Raw genomic sequence first — 15,106 nt, 5'->3', positions numbered from 1 at the left:
TTTTTTTTTTTTTTTTTTTTTTTTTTTTTTTTTTTTTTTTTTTTTTAACAAGAGAACCATTGAGCTGGTAACAGGACTTGAAACGCCGTGTCAGCTCAGCTCGCATGGTCAGGGAGCTCAGCTGCTGGAGGGAAATAAAACTGTTCAGTTACGGCCGCCCTCCAATCAGTCACAGGGGTAATGGTGTTTGGCTTCAGTCAGGTTGTATGTCAGCAAATATACATCTCTTAGACAGCCCCTAAGAGTGCCTTAAGATCATGCTTATTGTTTTATATAGATAGGGGTCGGATGCTGATAGATGGTGGTCATAGGCCACCGAAATAAATTTTACCATGTTTAGCAGGTAAAGTTAATCTCAATACTGGAGAATGAGAGGGCCCTTTTGATAGAATATTCATCCCATTGACAGTGATGGGACATTTTTCCTCTGTTAATGCATGGCGCAGATCATATGAAAGTAGATATCCTCTGCTCCCTGCTCCTCAGCCCCCCTGTGTGAAGTCCACGTGCAGAAAAGGGACCTCAGGTACAATCTGGGAGATTTACTAAGGTTGAACTTTAAAGACCGAGTTTATTTGAAGGAGCTCTCTGGGGAACCGAATGTACATACCATAGCACTACCCTACTGTGGTCAGAGTGACACAGGAATAAGATACAGATTTAAAGAAACACTGGCTGTTATAGTGAGTTATTTATGCCCTATCTTTAGTCCAAAAAAGGGTCGGAGGCAGCATCATGTGGCACAAGGGTAGCCGCCCCCTTCCAAACCTATCAAACATTAGCAGTCAGTCAGAGTACTGTTTTACCACTGAGCCCAGATGAATCTCAATCTTAACCCAGTGTTTCAGACACTCAGGTTAACACGAGTTTGCCACCCTCTCACTAACTCTTTAAAATCTGGCAGTCTGCCTCCAAACATTGAAAGAAATATAGTGAGTCTTCTAAGAGTCTCCTGAAGGGCAATCAGAGGGCAGCTCCCGTACGAGAGCCTGTGCTAAACAGAATATGATGGGGTCCTTCAGAGACAGTCTGTTTGTCTGCAAAAGATTTTCTTGGGAATGATAAATGAGGCCCAGCAGAAACGGGACACTGTGCTATTTGCTGGAGAAATGAGAAAACTTTTTCAAAGGATTGGATCGTCTTACCCCAGGGCCAAGAGTCAGTGAGACTCCTAGACCCGAGTCACTGTGCCTACAAGAGCCCGTCAGAGCCCATCTTCTTTAGAAACTCTTAGAAAGTTTGAAGGCACAAAAGGGAAAGAAGTATTAGGATGTGAACCTCGGACGGACTCCATGCTTGTGTTGTGGCAGATACACAACCCACTCACAGTGACTTCCGCCCTGTAGGATCTGCTGCAGACGAGGGACTTGCCTCAGCTCCCCGGCCTACCACGTTGTTTATCACACTGCCTTCCTCGGACGTTATGACTGAGAGCTTGCTTGGAAATGAAAAAAAATGAATGAAGTTCTCATTTTCTTAATTTCCTGAGAGTAGGTCTTTGTTAACCTTCTTGTTGTCCACTTTCTTTATTATTATTATTATTATTATTATTATTGTTTTAACATTTATTTATTTTTGGGAGACAGAGGTAGAAGAGCACAAGTGGGGGAGGTTGTTAGCACAGAGCCTGACACGCGGCTTGAACTCATGAACTGTGAGATCATAACCTGAGCCAAAGTCACATGCTTAACTGACTGAACCACCCAGGCGCCCCAGTGTTCTCTGTTTTCTTGAGGGTAGGGTGTTGCTCATGTAGCTCAAGGTCTCAGGAGACACAGACACCCAGTTTAGTAAAACCCATGAACTCATCCTTTAGTACCTGCCTTTCAAAGAAAAGCCCTAAATAAGGCTGCCATCTGGATTTCTAAGCATAGTCTACCTTAAAAAGGCCAGTCTCTGCATCTAGGCCAAAGTATGTATTTATACTAAGTTTGTGTTCCCTAAAAAAAAAAAAAAGAAAAGAAAAGAAAGTGACTAGACTGTTCCAGAATTTGAAAAAAAAAATCAATTTTTAATATTTTGAGTCACAAGTATTCTGCAAGCCCAAGTTCTTTTGAATAACAAAAATGTGCTGTATGATGTTCCAGTAAAAATGTACCATAGGATATAAAGGAAAGGCCATTCTGAATTAGTCTCAACTATAGACTTTTTTTAAAATGCCCTTTAAAAATATTTTTTAAATAATGAAAATTAATCCTTAATGAAGTCCTGCCAAACAGAAGTCCTAGAGGGCCTTCCTTTGATGAATAAATTAAGGATTTTTAATTCATTAATTTAATGGCTTCCTTGAGGAAGGAATTGGCATCTAACGCAACCTTATGTCACTTGCAGTGCTCGGCAGGCTGTCTTGAACAAGGGTGACAGTCAGGAACTAGCTGCTGAGTAGATGAATGTGCATGTAAGGGATTGGAAAATGATTTGCTCTCTTGAGTAAATATCTCTTTCTGTATTTTTTCATTTTACAGGGTAATTGCCACTTTAGCCAGTGCAAAGTTCAGTTTTAGTCCAATCCATGAAAGAGTGATTATAAATCCCATACATGTGGGATCCAAAGCCATATAGTTTTATTTGACTTTAAAATGAGGCACTAAAGGGACACCTGGGTGGCTCTTGATTTTGGTTCAGGTCATGAGCTCACAGTTCATGGGATCGAGCCCCACATTCATTGTGGAGCCTGCTTGGGATTCTCTCTCTCCCTCTTTCTCTGGCCCTCCCCAACTTGTTCTCTTTCTCTCTCTCAGTCTCTCCCGTCCCCCCAAAATAAATATTTTAAAAAATAAAATAGAATGTGGCACTAAAAATTAAGAGTCTTAAAAATACTCTTGCCTTTCACCCAGTATGCCCTTCTAGGAATAGTAAATCATAATGAATTGTGTAAAATTCTGATAAAAGAACTTGGAAGCAACCTAAATGTCCACATATACGTTTGGTGGAGTAATATTTAAGCTTTTAAAAATAGCCTTATATGGACGCCTGGGTGGCTAAGTTGGTTAAGTGTCCCACTCTTGAGCTTAGCTCAGGTCATGATCTCACGGTGTGTGTTTGAGCCCCACACTGGGCTCTGTGCTGATAGTGTGCAGAGCCTGCTTGGGATTCTCTGTCTCCCTCTCTCTGCCCCTGACCTGCTTATGCTTTCTCCCTCTCAAAACAAATAAATAAACATTTTTTTTTAAAAGTGTTATAGATAACTATTTGTGTCTTGGAAAGATAATAATTATATATTATTTAGTTTTCTTTTCTTTTTTAACCCAAGGGTGACCCAGCAGGGGTTGAGAGATTGGCTACATAGAAGCAGTTTAAGCAATGGATTAAAGGAACCAGGTTTCTTGCTGTCAGAGAAGAGAGTTACAAATATAAAAAGAGAGAAGGTTAGAATAAACCCTGCAGTGTTATACTGAAATTGGAGATTCTGATGTAGACACATGGTATTCTGTATGCATAAATACAAAATCAAATATATACGTATTATATATGTATATATGTATATTTACTGACTTTGTCCACTCTTTTTTTTATTTTTATTTATTTATTTATTTATTTATTTTTTCAGCGTTTATTTATTTTTGGGACAGAGAGAGACAGAGCATGAACGGGGGAGGGGCAGAGAGAGAGGGAGGCACAGAATCAGAAACAGGCTCCAGGCTCTGAGCCATCAGCCCAGAGCCTGACGCGGGGCTCGAACTCCCGGACCGCGAGATCGTGACCTGGCTGAAGTCGGACACTTAACCGACTGTGCCACCCAGGCGCCCCATGACTTTGTCCACTCTTAAAAAAAAGGAGGGTGCCTGGGCACATCAACTTTCTAGTAAAAGAGTATCAACATTCTGGTTACAGTAAGCACACAACTGCTGAGATCTTGGTGTGTCTATACCACTCTCCATTAAAAAGAACCAGGGCTCCTTGGAGAAATGGCTAATCCCAAGGCTGGAGGAAGGAAAATACACAAGAAGCCTGGAATATCTTGTTCCAGAAAGGAAGACAGTGCTCAAAGAACAATGGGAACATGTTAGGACATGTAAGTTAGCTTGTAGGAGCTCCCACTGGCTAAATTTGGGATAATATAATTGTCAGAATGATTAATAATAGTAATAGATTATACCCCCATTGAAAACAGTAGAAATCCTGGGGTGCCTGAGTAGCTCAGTCGATTAAGCTTTGGACTTTGGCTCAGGTCATTATCTCGCAGTTTGTGAGTCTGAGCCCCCATCAGGCTCTCGGCTGTCAGTACAGAGCCCTCTTATGATCCTCTGTCCCCTCTCTCTCTGCCCCTGCCCCACTGGTTCTCTCTCTCTCTCTCTCTCTCTCTCTCTCTCTCTCTCTCTCAAAATAAATAAATAAATTTTACTTTAAAAGAAATAAAACAGTAGAAATCCATGGATCCACTCTGATATAAATAAATGAATGAACACACAAAAGAAGAAAAGTCTCTTCCTTACAGTAGAATGTCAACTAACAAATGTAGAAAAAATAACAGACTTAGAAAATCACCATTTGGTAACTATCATAGTAATAATACATTTAATTAAGAAACTAATAAAAGAGAATTGGTTGATGAATGGGATATATACACCCATTCTCAGAGTATCTCCACCTAAAATATTTATGAATTACAAAGGAAAAATAAGAATTCCCTAGTGGAAAAACCTGGCAAATACCATCTTACTCAAGTAACAAAAGTCAACACCACCACTAGTTGACAACTTGTGTGCCGTCTTATAAGATGCTAAAGAGCCCAACAGCCCTTTGAGATATGCCTGCCAAAGACTCATAAGCTGAATCTAAATCATGAGGAAACATCAGACGAAGCCAAATCAAGGGACAGTTGACAAAACAGCTAATAATCATAACTAATAATAAGGTTAACAGGGCACCTGGATGCCTCAATCAGTTAGGCGTCCAACTTCGGCTCAGGTCATGGTTTCATGGTTTGTGAGTTTGATTGGGCTCTGTGCTGACAGCCCAGAGCCAGGAGCCTGCTTCAGATTCTGTGTCTCCTTCTCTCTCTGCCCCTACCCAACTTGTTCTCTGTCTCTCTTAAAAATAAATATGTTTAAAAAAATTTTTTAGTAATAACATTAACAACTGTAATCTTCAAACGCATCAAGATCATCAAAGTCAAGTTAGGACTGGAGTTGTCTCAGAATGGAGACTACAAAGACATGAAAAGAGCAACATCTGTTTCTGGATTGGATCTTTTTGTGTAAAGAATATTTATTGGTACTTAAGTGGGATCCTTGGATGATGGGTTTAGGGAGTTCTTTGTTCTGTACTTCCAAAATTTCCCTATGTTGTAAAGCATTTCAAAATAAAAAAATGTGGGTATAAAACAATAACTATGATTCTATTTTGTAGAAGCTGTGTATCATAATACACATGATACATAGAAAGGTCAGAGAATATACATCAAAATGTACAAAAAAATATGGTTATCTCTTGAGTAATGGGACTTGTTTGCTTAAATTTTTTATTGGTGTTTTTGTTCATCTATATTTTCTAATTGTTAATTAATATGTATTCTCTTTGCAATGCAAAAATTTATTTTTGTTTTTTAACTTGTATTCATGCACTTCGGTAGTTTCCAGCCTTAAACAGGAAAGATTACATTACAAGGCATAATTGCTTCATCTATAATTCAATTAACCTCTACAATATATAATATACTTGCAAGTCATTGCAAGATTGCCTTCCATTTCTAAAGTGTGGAAAATAGTCATATTTTGGAAACGTTATTTATCTTTTCTCTTTATTACTTGTTGCTCATTGATCATAGTCTTGAAAAATAATCTTACTGTAATTGAATCACTGCTTTTCTCATTATTACAATACAAATTTAAAAATCAATTAGCTCTGCTAATTACTACTTATCTGGATATAAAAAATACTGAAGTAACTGTCTTTAGCTGTTGTGAGTTTCAGCATCTTTTTATTGCTTTTCTTAATTCACTTGGGATCATGTTATGATTATAAACTTCATTTTAAAGAATAATTAGAAATACTAACTAGACTGAATAATTAGTAGTGTTGCCATAGTACACAATATCTGTTATTTAGCAAACTCATACTAAAACAGTTTGTGATTCTTGTTAAATTATACTAATTGAAATGAAATGTATTCAGCATTCTTATCACTTGCAAAGGCAAAACACTTATATATTGGCCTGGACTCTCAGAGCAAGAACCTTCAAAATGAATTTCAAATTCTGTCCATAAAGTTAGATTCTTTATTAGATTCCAGTGGGTAAATTTGTACTTATGGACATTGTTCACTTAATTTATAGAACACAGCATTGAAAACATACAGGGTGTACTTTTTTGCATGAAAACTTTGAAAAACATCCCCTGGGTCAGTTTAACTGAAAAGAAAATGAATAGTGGGCCTTTGTGGTCTGTTCACACCTGGATGTACACATACATCTCCAATTAACTGAAACAAGAATTCCCAGATGTTTCCAGCAAAAAGGATATTTTTAATCACGTCATAGTGTTTTGGCAGGTATTTTCTTTTTTTTTTTTTTTTTTTTTAACGTTTTTATTTTTGAGACAGAGAGAGACAGAGCATGAACGGGGGAGGGTCAGAGAGAGAGAGAGAGACACAGAATCTGAAACAGGCTCCAGGCTCTGAGCCATCAGCACAGAGCCTGAGGCGGGGCTTGAACTCACGAACCGCGAGACCATGACCTGAGCTGAAGTCGGCCGCTTAACCGACTGAGCCACCCAGGCACCCCTGGCAGGTGTTTTCATTTATTTTATTTTATTTTATTTTATTTTATTTTATGTTATTTTATTTTTGGGGGGGAGTGAAGATGATTTTTTTTACGAATATAATTTATTGTCAAGTTGGATTCCAAACAACACCCAGTGCTCATCCCAACAAGTCCCCTCCTCAATGCCCATCACCCACTTTCCCCTCACGCTCACTCCCTCCCGCCCACCCTCAGTTTGTTCTCTGTGTTTAAGAGTTTCTTGTGGTTTGGCAGGTATTTTTAACTATGCCAGTCAGAATGTTATATCATGAATCCAGACATGTTAACGGCAAACCCAAGTCAGAGACACAGAATTCTAATATTAACTTTAACACCCCTCCTGCATAGGTCTCTATACCACACACTACCTTACTTACCACATCTATAATTCAGAGTCAATATTACTTTGTGCAGTGGCAGAACCATTTGAGCTTGGCCTATAAAAATTAAATTAGGGACACCTGGGTGGCTCAGTTGGTTAAACATCTGACTCTTGATTTCAGCTCAGGTCATGATCCCCAGGTTGTGGGATCAAACCCTGTGTCAGGCTCTGTGCTGAACGTGGAGCCTGCTTGGGATTCTCTCTATCTCTATCTCCCTCTGCCTCTCTCTATCTCTAAAATTAAAAAAAAAATTAAATCATATAACATATATAACCTCATACCCCACCAAACTGCAGCTACTTTTACTTTTACTGTAGCTACTCCTCAAACCAAAGTCTCAATCAGAGAAAGACGCAAGGCGAATAAAACTGTCCTTAAAAACACCCAGGATAGTAACAAATTAGATAGTTAATTTAAAGATTGCATCTAAGTTTAGGATTATTTTAGCTACACATACAGAAAACCTAACTGAAAATGGCACAAAGATCATTTACTAAGGTAGTAACTTTAGAGGGGCTGCAGGCAAGGTTAATTCCATACCTCAACAGTGACATCAATGACCCAGGCTCTTTCTGTCTTAATGCTCATTGATCTTCAGTGTATTAGCTGTCATCCTCAGGCTTATCCCCTCATTGTAGCAAGGTGGCTGCTACCGCCCCACACATCAAGTTGGCAACTATGTCTGAAAGCAGAAAGGGCAGTGTTGTTCTTTTCATCAGGGAAAATCACTTCACAGAACTTCACCAGCAGACTTTCCACTTGGGTCCCTTGACCAAGACTTATTGGATCACGTGCCAGTGCCCTAGCCAGAAGGAACCTGGAAAGTACCTTTCGGACATTTCAGCCTCTGAAATGAGAATCAGCTTTCCCAGCAAGAAAGAAATACAAGAAGATGGAAAGGCTGTTGAGTGGACAACCAATAGGGTCTACTATCCTGAGTGTCCTGGCCAAAGTCTTGCTTTTTCTTTTCTCTACTTTTTAAAAAATATTTGGACATTTTATATAGCTTCAAGTATAAGTAAACCTGTCAGTTGCAATTCATGTGCTTGTGAATATGGTGCATTTATGAGACCTTGTTTTTACTTAACTTCACAGTTTCCAAGGGCTGACCAGAGATAGGTGTATTCCAGTACTTCTGTGCTGATAACATCCTGCATTTATACATGGCTCCTATTTTTTATGATGATAACTAGCACTTGTATAACACTTAGAGTTAGAAAAGCCACTTATTCATATATCTTTCAAGCCTTACTCTCCATATAAAGACTGTGTCCATTTACTTAAAATGAGCACAGACAGTGGGGAGGCCCTATATCTGGCACTCCAGAAAGCCAGAGACTAGACAGGTAAGCATTCAGTTTCTGGAAACACTGTCAACAAATAGCTGGGCCTCAGCCACTGACCTACAGCTCCGAACAGAGCGCCAGTCTCTGAGGGGAGGAAGACCAAGGACAGGATGAGGCTTCAGTCCAAAGGGGAACTTCTCTAATAGGAGGTTAATAGATGAGGACTTGTGAATCAGGACCAAGGTAGAAACCTACAAATGAGACCTACGCCTCAGGGGTAATACTATAAACCCAGCAGGTTCTAAGTAAATTTTGAGATAAATGAATGGATGAATTTTGATGACTGAATGAATGAGATAGATACCAGACTTGTAGCAGAGGTGATTTGATACTAAGCCATTGCATGTTGATCTGGAACCTAGTATTATTCTTAGGAACTGGGGACCGATTGCATCTATAATTAGGGATCAGATGCACCATTTGGGAATGAAAGGAGGAATGAGGCCAATTGGGGTTTTCATTAATTCAAAGTTTGCTGAGAATATAAGTTATCTGGGGAGCTTATGAAGATTTTATGCAGATTTTCAGCCACCTCCTTAGAAATTCTGATTCAGAAGGTCTTCTGTCAGGCGACATTTTTAACAAGAATCCTAAAGTGGCTCTAATGCTGTGGTCAATGGAATCATCTTGTATTCCTAATTAAGCAGTAAGCCCCTTAAGGACCAACAGCATGCCTTAGATTCCTTCTGTGTCCCCCATAGATTTTAACTGTAGGATGTGAATGTTCGCTATGCGTGTCGATTGAAATCTCTGCCAGTCTAAATTAGGTCACTGGAATTGACCAGTTAGGATGATCGTAGAGAGTCACCTGCTGAAGAAGTTAAGAATACTCACTAGCTTAATGCTAATTGATTACTCCCATCTGCAATGTGCTAGACATTGTAGGGGAGCCAGAGGTGAGCAGGACACAGAGTCTGCATGTGAGGTAATTACAAGCAGTGGGGTACAGATCTAATTTAATACAAAGAAGAATTTGATGCATGTTATGACATGAATAAAAGTACAGGGAAAGACGAACAATTAGAGAAGGTCAGCTATGCCTTGAAGAACAAGTCTGATTTCAGTACATGATGGAAGAAAGGAATTGGTCATCCCACAGAAAGGTGTTCACTCATTCATTCATTCATCCATTCACTCAACAAATGTTTACTGAGCTCCTGTCATGTGCCGAGCATGGTACTAGGGGTTAGAGATACAGAAATGTGCAATACCAAGTCCATGCTGATGTTCTAGGGAGGATAGGAGATCGTCAATAAACAAATTAATTAGTAATGACCTATTATGCTGCACTTGATAAAAACTGACATTCTCTCCCCTGTGTATGGAAGCTGTGTAAAAACTGAATTGAAAGGGAGGAGAGATGGGAGCAGGAAGGCCGGTTAAGAGACCAGGATAACAACACAGGAAGACATGACAAGAATCCAGCTTGTCACACGGACAGGAAAGAAATCAATTCAATAGAAAAACGGTAACATTACCAGGATAACAAGAAAAACAAATATGAGCAAGTTATAGTTTTCATGACCTCAAGACCTACATCCTCACCCCTTCTGCTGTCCATGTCCATCATCCCTAGAATGGTGTCCCCAGGACTTCCCTGGACTTCCACATGGCCCTTGAGATGATATGAAGGGAAAACCATAGATGCCGGGAATGATCTGCTTCTGTGGGGCTGGTTCCCTTTGAGGGACACTTCTTTACCACTTCCCAATTATTTTTCTATAAGGTAACTGGTAGAGTGTAGCCTCAGGTCACTGACTTCAAGAACTCATGTCGTATCAGGAGAACCAGTTATAAAACACAATGGCTGGGCACTGTGGAAGCTAAGTAATTGATTAAATTTTTCAGTTTTCAATCCACAGTATAGGTTTTTGGAAGAAGTATTGAATCAAGTTGTTTTAATTGAACTACACATAACTATCACCTTTGTTTTCACTCTAATGTCCTAGATACTAACCATATATGAATGGAAAGATGAAAGAAGAAAGGAGGAAAGGAAAGGAAATAGCTTTTATTTATTTATTATTTTTTTAAGAGAGAGAGAGCGTGCGCACAAGCAGGACAGGGACAGAGGGAGAGGGGGAGAGAGAATCTTAAGCAAGCTCCACACCCCAGCATGGAATCCAACATGGGGATCAGCCTCATGACAGTAAGGTCATAACTCTTAAGCAGCTGAGTCACCCAGGTGCCCCAGAAATAGCTTTTACTAATTAAAGTAATTAAGTAAGCCGAAGTTTTGTAAATGGAATCGACTTGAATACTCTAAGGGTGGTTTGATGTAAACCTGTCTGGTATAAAATAATGAACAAGCTCTACAAAGACCAGAAATGGTCCTTTCCTGCAATTATAAAATAAATGCTATTTCACATCTTACAGATTATAACATACTTTCACATGCATCTCATGTGTCCTGACATTTAGACTCTAAGCAGCAACGTTGTAATATAGGGCTTGTTACTACCCCAATTTTGCTGATCAAGAAGCAATTCCATGAGGTCAAGTGGCTTGCCCAAGGTAAAAGTGCTAGGAGGTGACAAACTCTAGGTTTTGTATTTCAGTCTTCTAATGAGCCCCTCTTCCCTCCCTGTTTATATGAATAATAGATCTAAATTTATACACATTGAGTTTGTCTAAAGCCAGATACAACTAATTTTTTTATATAATTATCACCTCACAAGTATCAAGGGGCTTTCTTTTTCTTTCCTTTTTTTTTTTAAAATGTTTACTTTTATTTTTGAGAGAGAGTGTGTGTGTGTGCTAGCAGGAGAGAGGCAGAGAGGAAGACAGAGGATCCAAAGGGGCTCTGCGCTCACAGCAGAGAGCCTGCTGTGGGGTTTGAACTCAAGAACTGTGAGATCATGATCTCAGCAGAAGTGAGATGTCTAACCGACTGAGCCACCCAGGTGCCCCCACTTTTCTTTTCTTTTTTTTAAGTAGACTTTACCTGCAGCCTGGAGCCCAACATGGGCCTTGAACTCACAACCATGAGATCAAGACCTGAGCTGAGATCGAGTCAGACGCTTAACTGACTGAGCCACCCAGACACCCCTCAGAGGGCCTTCTTGACAAATCTACATAGACAAATCTATGTTAATAAGGTGCCAAAAGATTATTGACAAGCTGGCCAGTAAACAATTTTCAAATTATTCAGGTGTACCTTACTTGATCCATGATTTTCTAAAATGCATGAGAGAATTTGTTATGTAAAGCAACCCTTTTTTCCCTTCTTTTGTAAATGATTTCTTTACCTAAAAAAATGATCATGGATCAGGCTTACAATTACCATTGCATTCATGACGGTGTTCAGTTGCGAGCAATCAAGACCAATTCTGGCTATCTTCAGCAAAGAGACCATTTTGCAAGGATCTTGGGAGCCCACTAAATCAATGGAAGGCTAGAGAATCATGCTTGAGATCTAGGATACCAGGGGGCCAGATAAGCCAAGGTCACCCCACAGGAGCAGTGGCCCTTCACCACCAGTCCCATAAGAATGACCTTGACCTCCAAGGTTCCTTTTGTGCCTCCATTGTCGTGGGATCCAAAGCCCTGGGAGCAAATGTCCGATCGGTTGAGCAGACCACGACACTACCACAAAGTGAGCTGAGGAATAACCAGGTCCCCTTATTTTCTGTTCATGTGCAGAAATGGGGGAGAAGGGGAGTGAGCACTGGGCATTGCCACTTTGCAAAGACTAACTACAATGTTGAATTCTCCCAAAAGGGTGATCCAGAGGCTGAAGGGGACTGAAGGAGGGGTAGAGTGCTGCCCCAGTGCAATAGATTGCAAAAAAAATAAAATAAAATCCAGTCCAAGCATGTTCCTCTCAGTATTGCGTATCATACTTAAAGTGGGGAGAGGCATGAGAACATTTTCTGACAATAAGGGATTTAGTTAAATTATGGTTCATTTTATATAATAGAAAACACTGAAGCTATGAAAATGATGTTAAGGCAAAATATTTAATGATCTGAGAAGCTAGTTATTAAATATTAATAAGAGAAAAAATAGATTATAAAGCAATATTTAAAATAGGATCCTATTTTGTAAATAAGAACAATGGAGGGATATGTACCCCCAAATTAATAGTTTATCTCTGGGTAATAGAATTAGGAATGTTCCTTTTCTTTTCAATGCTTCTCCCTATAATACCCGTGTATTATTTTTAAATGATTAAAAGTTGGTTTAATGTGCATATATTCTCATTAAATAGATAATTTCTTTTGTTTAAATATTCATATCCATTGTCTTAAATTTTTTTAATATTTATTTTTGTGAGGGTGCAGGTAGGGGAGGGGTAGAGAGAGGGGGACAGAGGATCTGAAAGCGGGATCTGAGCTGACAGACTGACCGCAACAAGGCTGAGTCTAATGTGGGGCTTGAACTCATGAACCATGAGATCATGACCTGAGCTGAAGTTGGATGTTCAACTGATTGAGCCACCCAGGTGCCCCTCTATTGTTTGTCTTTAAATTATATATGTGTGTGAATCCTATTTCAGTGTTTAATAACTGTGTGTCCTTGGGTGAGTCACTCCACTTCTCTGAGCCCTTGTGTGTAAGATGGTGCCATGATCAGAAATAACCTATACATACATATACTCTTTGACCCAGGTCCTCCAGTTCTCAGAATTTATCCTACAGGTAAAGTTGCGTTTAAAAAAAAAAAAAAAAATGTTTGGGGCGCCTGGGTGGCGCAGTCGGTTGAGCGTCCGACTTCAGCCAGGTCACGATCTCGCGGTCTGTGAGTTCGAGCCCCGCGTCAGGCTCTGGGCTGACGGCTCGGAGCTTGGAGCCTGTTTCCGATTCTGTGTCTCCCTCTCTCTCTGCCCCTCCCCCGTTCATGCTCTGTCTCTCTCTGTCCCAAAAATAAATAAAAAACGTTGAAAAAAAATTTAAAAAAAAATAAATAAATAAATAAAAAATGTTTTAGGGGCGCCTGGTTGGCTCAGTCGGTTAAGCGGCCTACTTCGGCTCAGGTCATGATCTCACGGCCCCTGAGTTTGAGCCCCGCGTCGGGCTCTGTGCTGAAAGCTCAGAGCCTGGAGCCTGTTTCAGATTCTGTGTCTCCCTCTCTCCGATCCTCCCCCGTTCATGCTCTGTCTCTCTCTCTGTCTCAAAAATAAATAAATGTTAAAAAAAAATTTTTTTTAATGTTTTAATGTTTATTTTTGAGAGAGAGCAGGGGAGGGGGCAGAGGATCCAAAGCAGGCTCTGTGCTGACAGCAAAGAGCCTGACATGGGGCTCGAACTCACGAACCATAAGATCGTGATCCGAGCTGAAGTCGGATGCTTAACCAACTGTGAGCCACCTGGATGCCCCTGTAAACTTGCATTCTTAAGAAGTAATGTTTTTATAGGCTTAGTCATTGTAGCATTGTTGGAATCACAGAAGTTTTTAAATAACCTAACTGTCCCCCAGTAAGGAACTGATAGGGTAAATTACAGGACATGTGTAGGATGACGTCATTAAAAGGATTGGAGAAGATCTTTTTTTGCATTCATAGGCAACAATCTCTAAGATACTAAATGCAGAACTGTGCGTATAGTACACTAGAATCTTTAAAAGGGTAGGAAAGAAAGTATTCATTTACATTTATATGCATAACTTAGCTCTAAACAAACTGATACCATTAAATACCTGTGAAATGACACATCACAAAAAAGCTGGTAACATTAGTTGCATGTGGGAGGGTAGCTGAGAGGCTGGGGCACAAATGTAGCGGGGAGAGTTTTCACTGTATACTTTTGTACTGTAGAAATGTTGAAACTTATGACTATTTTTTATTTAAAAATAAATAATGTAATTTAAACTGAAGGGATTAAAAATAACAAAATAATGCTGTAAAAACGTAGTATGTGGCTAGCACTTAGATATCAGCCTCTGATAGAAAAGCTATCTACCACCTTCGTGAGTAGTAAGGGTGTAAGGCTTAAGGCTGCTTGCTTTTTTTCTCCAAACATTAACCGTGCTCCCTCTGGTGGAGATACCCAGGAATTGCAACAAATGGGAGAAGAAAAATTGAACCGAGCCCCTCCCTGATTAAGTGGATTGATTGATTGATTGATTGATTTTATAATTTATTGCCAAATTGGTTTCCATACAACATCCAGTGCTCATCCCAACCGGTACCCTCCTCAATGTCAGTCACCCACTTCCCCCCTTCCCCACCTCCCATCAACCCTCAGTTTGTTCTCAGTATCCAAGAGTCTCATGGTTTGCCTCCCTCCCTCTCTGTAACTTTTTCCTCCCTTTCCCTTCCCCCATAGTCTTCTGTTAAGTTTCTCAAGATCCACATATGAGTGAAAAACATGTGGTATCTGTCTCTCTCTGACTGACTTTAAATAAGCGGATTTAGATACCTACCTTCATCTCCAGGAAACCACTGCAGTCCATGCCTGTTCAAAGCAGCTCTCAACTTCGGGAGACTGGTACCTGAGTGCTTCCCATGGCACACAAAGAGTTAATAATATATGTGGTCACAGTGGCCAGCGGATGTAGCTCAGTTTACACAGACCTGTGGGTGTATCTCGTAAAACTTCAGCATCGTGCATTTTTAAGTAAACAACCTAGAAATAAATGTCCAAATATCGTCCAAGGATCAAGACAAATCAACTGCTGCTATTCATCCACAAGC

At 39.9% G+C, this 15,106-nt stretch overlaps 1 long non-coding RNA gene across 1 annotated transcript in view; it reads right to left on the bottom strand.

Annotated features, from left to right (window-relative positions):
- Window positions 1-15,053, bottom strand: part of LOC121041787 (uncharacterized) — a 21,237-nt gene extending 6,184 nt beyond the window's left edge. The window contains exons 1-2 of the long non-coding RNA XR_005795848.1: window positions 14,836-15,053; window positions 7,667-7,808 (exon numbers count right to left, since the gene is read on the bottom strand). This is a non-coding gene — a long non-coding RNA (uncharacterized LOC121041787). The remainder of the gene's footprint in view (window positions 1-7,666; window positions 7,809-14,835) is intronic.
- Window positions 15,054-15,106: the final 53 nt, after the last annotated feature.

Source organism: Herpailurus yagouaroundi, unplaced genomic scaffold (genome assembly GCF_014898765.1).
Source record: "Herpailurus yagouaroundi ecotype Mexico unplaced genomic scaffold, PumYag 184, whole genome shotgun sequence".
NCBI classification, from domain to species: domain Eukaryota; kingdom Metazoa; phylum Chordata; class Mammalia; order Carnivora; family Felidae; genus Herpailurus; species Herpailurus yagouaroundi.
This window is presented reverse-complemented; position numbering and strand designations above follow the sequence as displayed.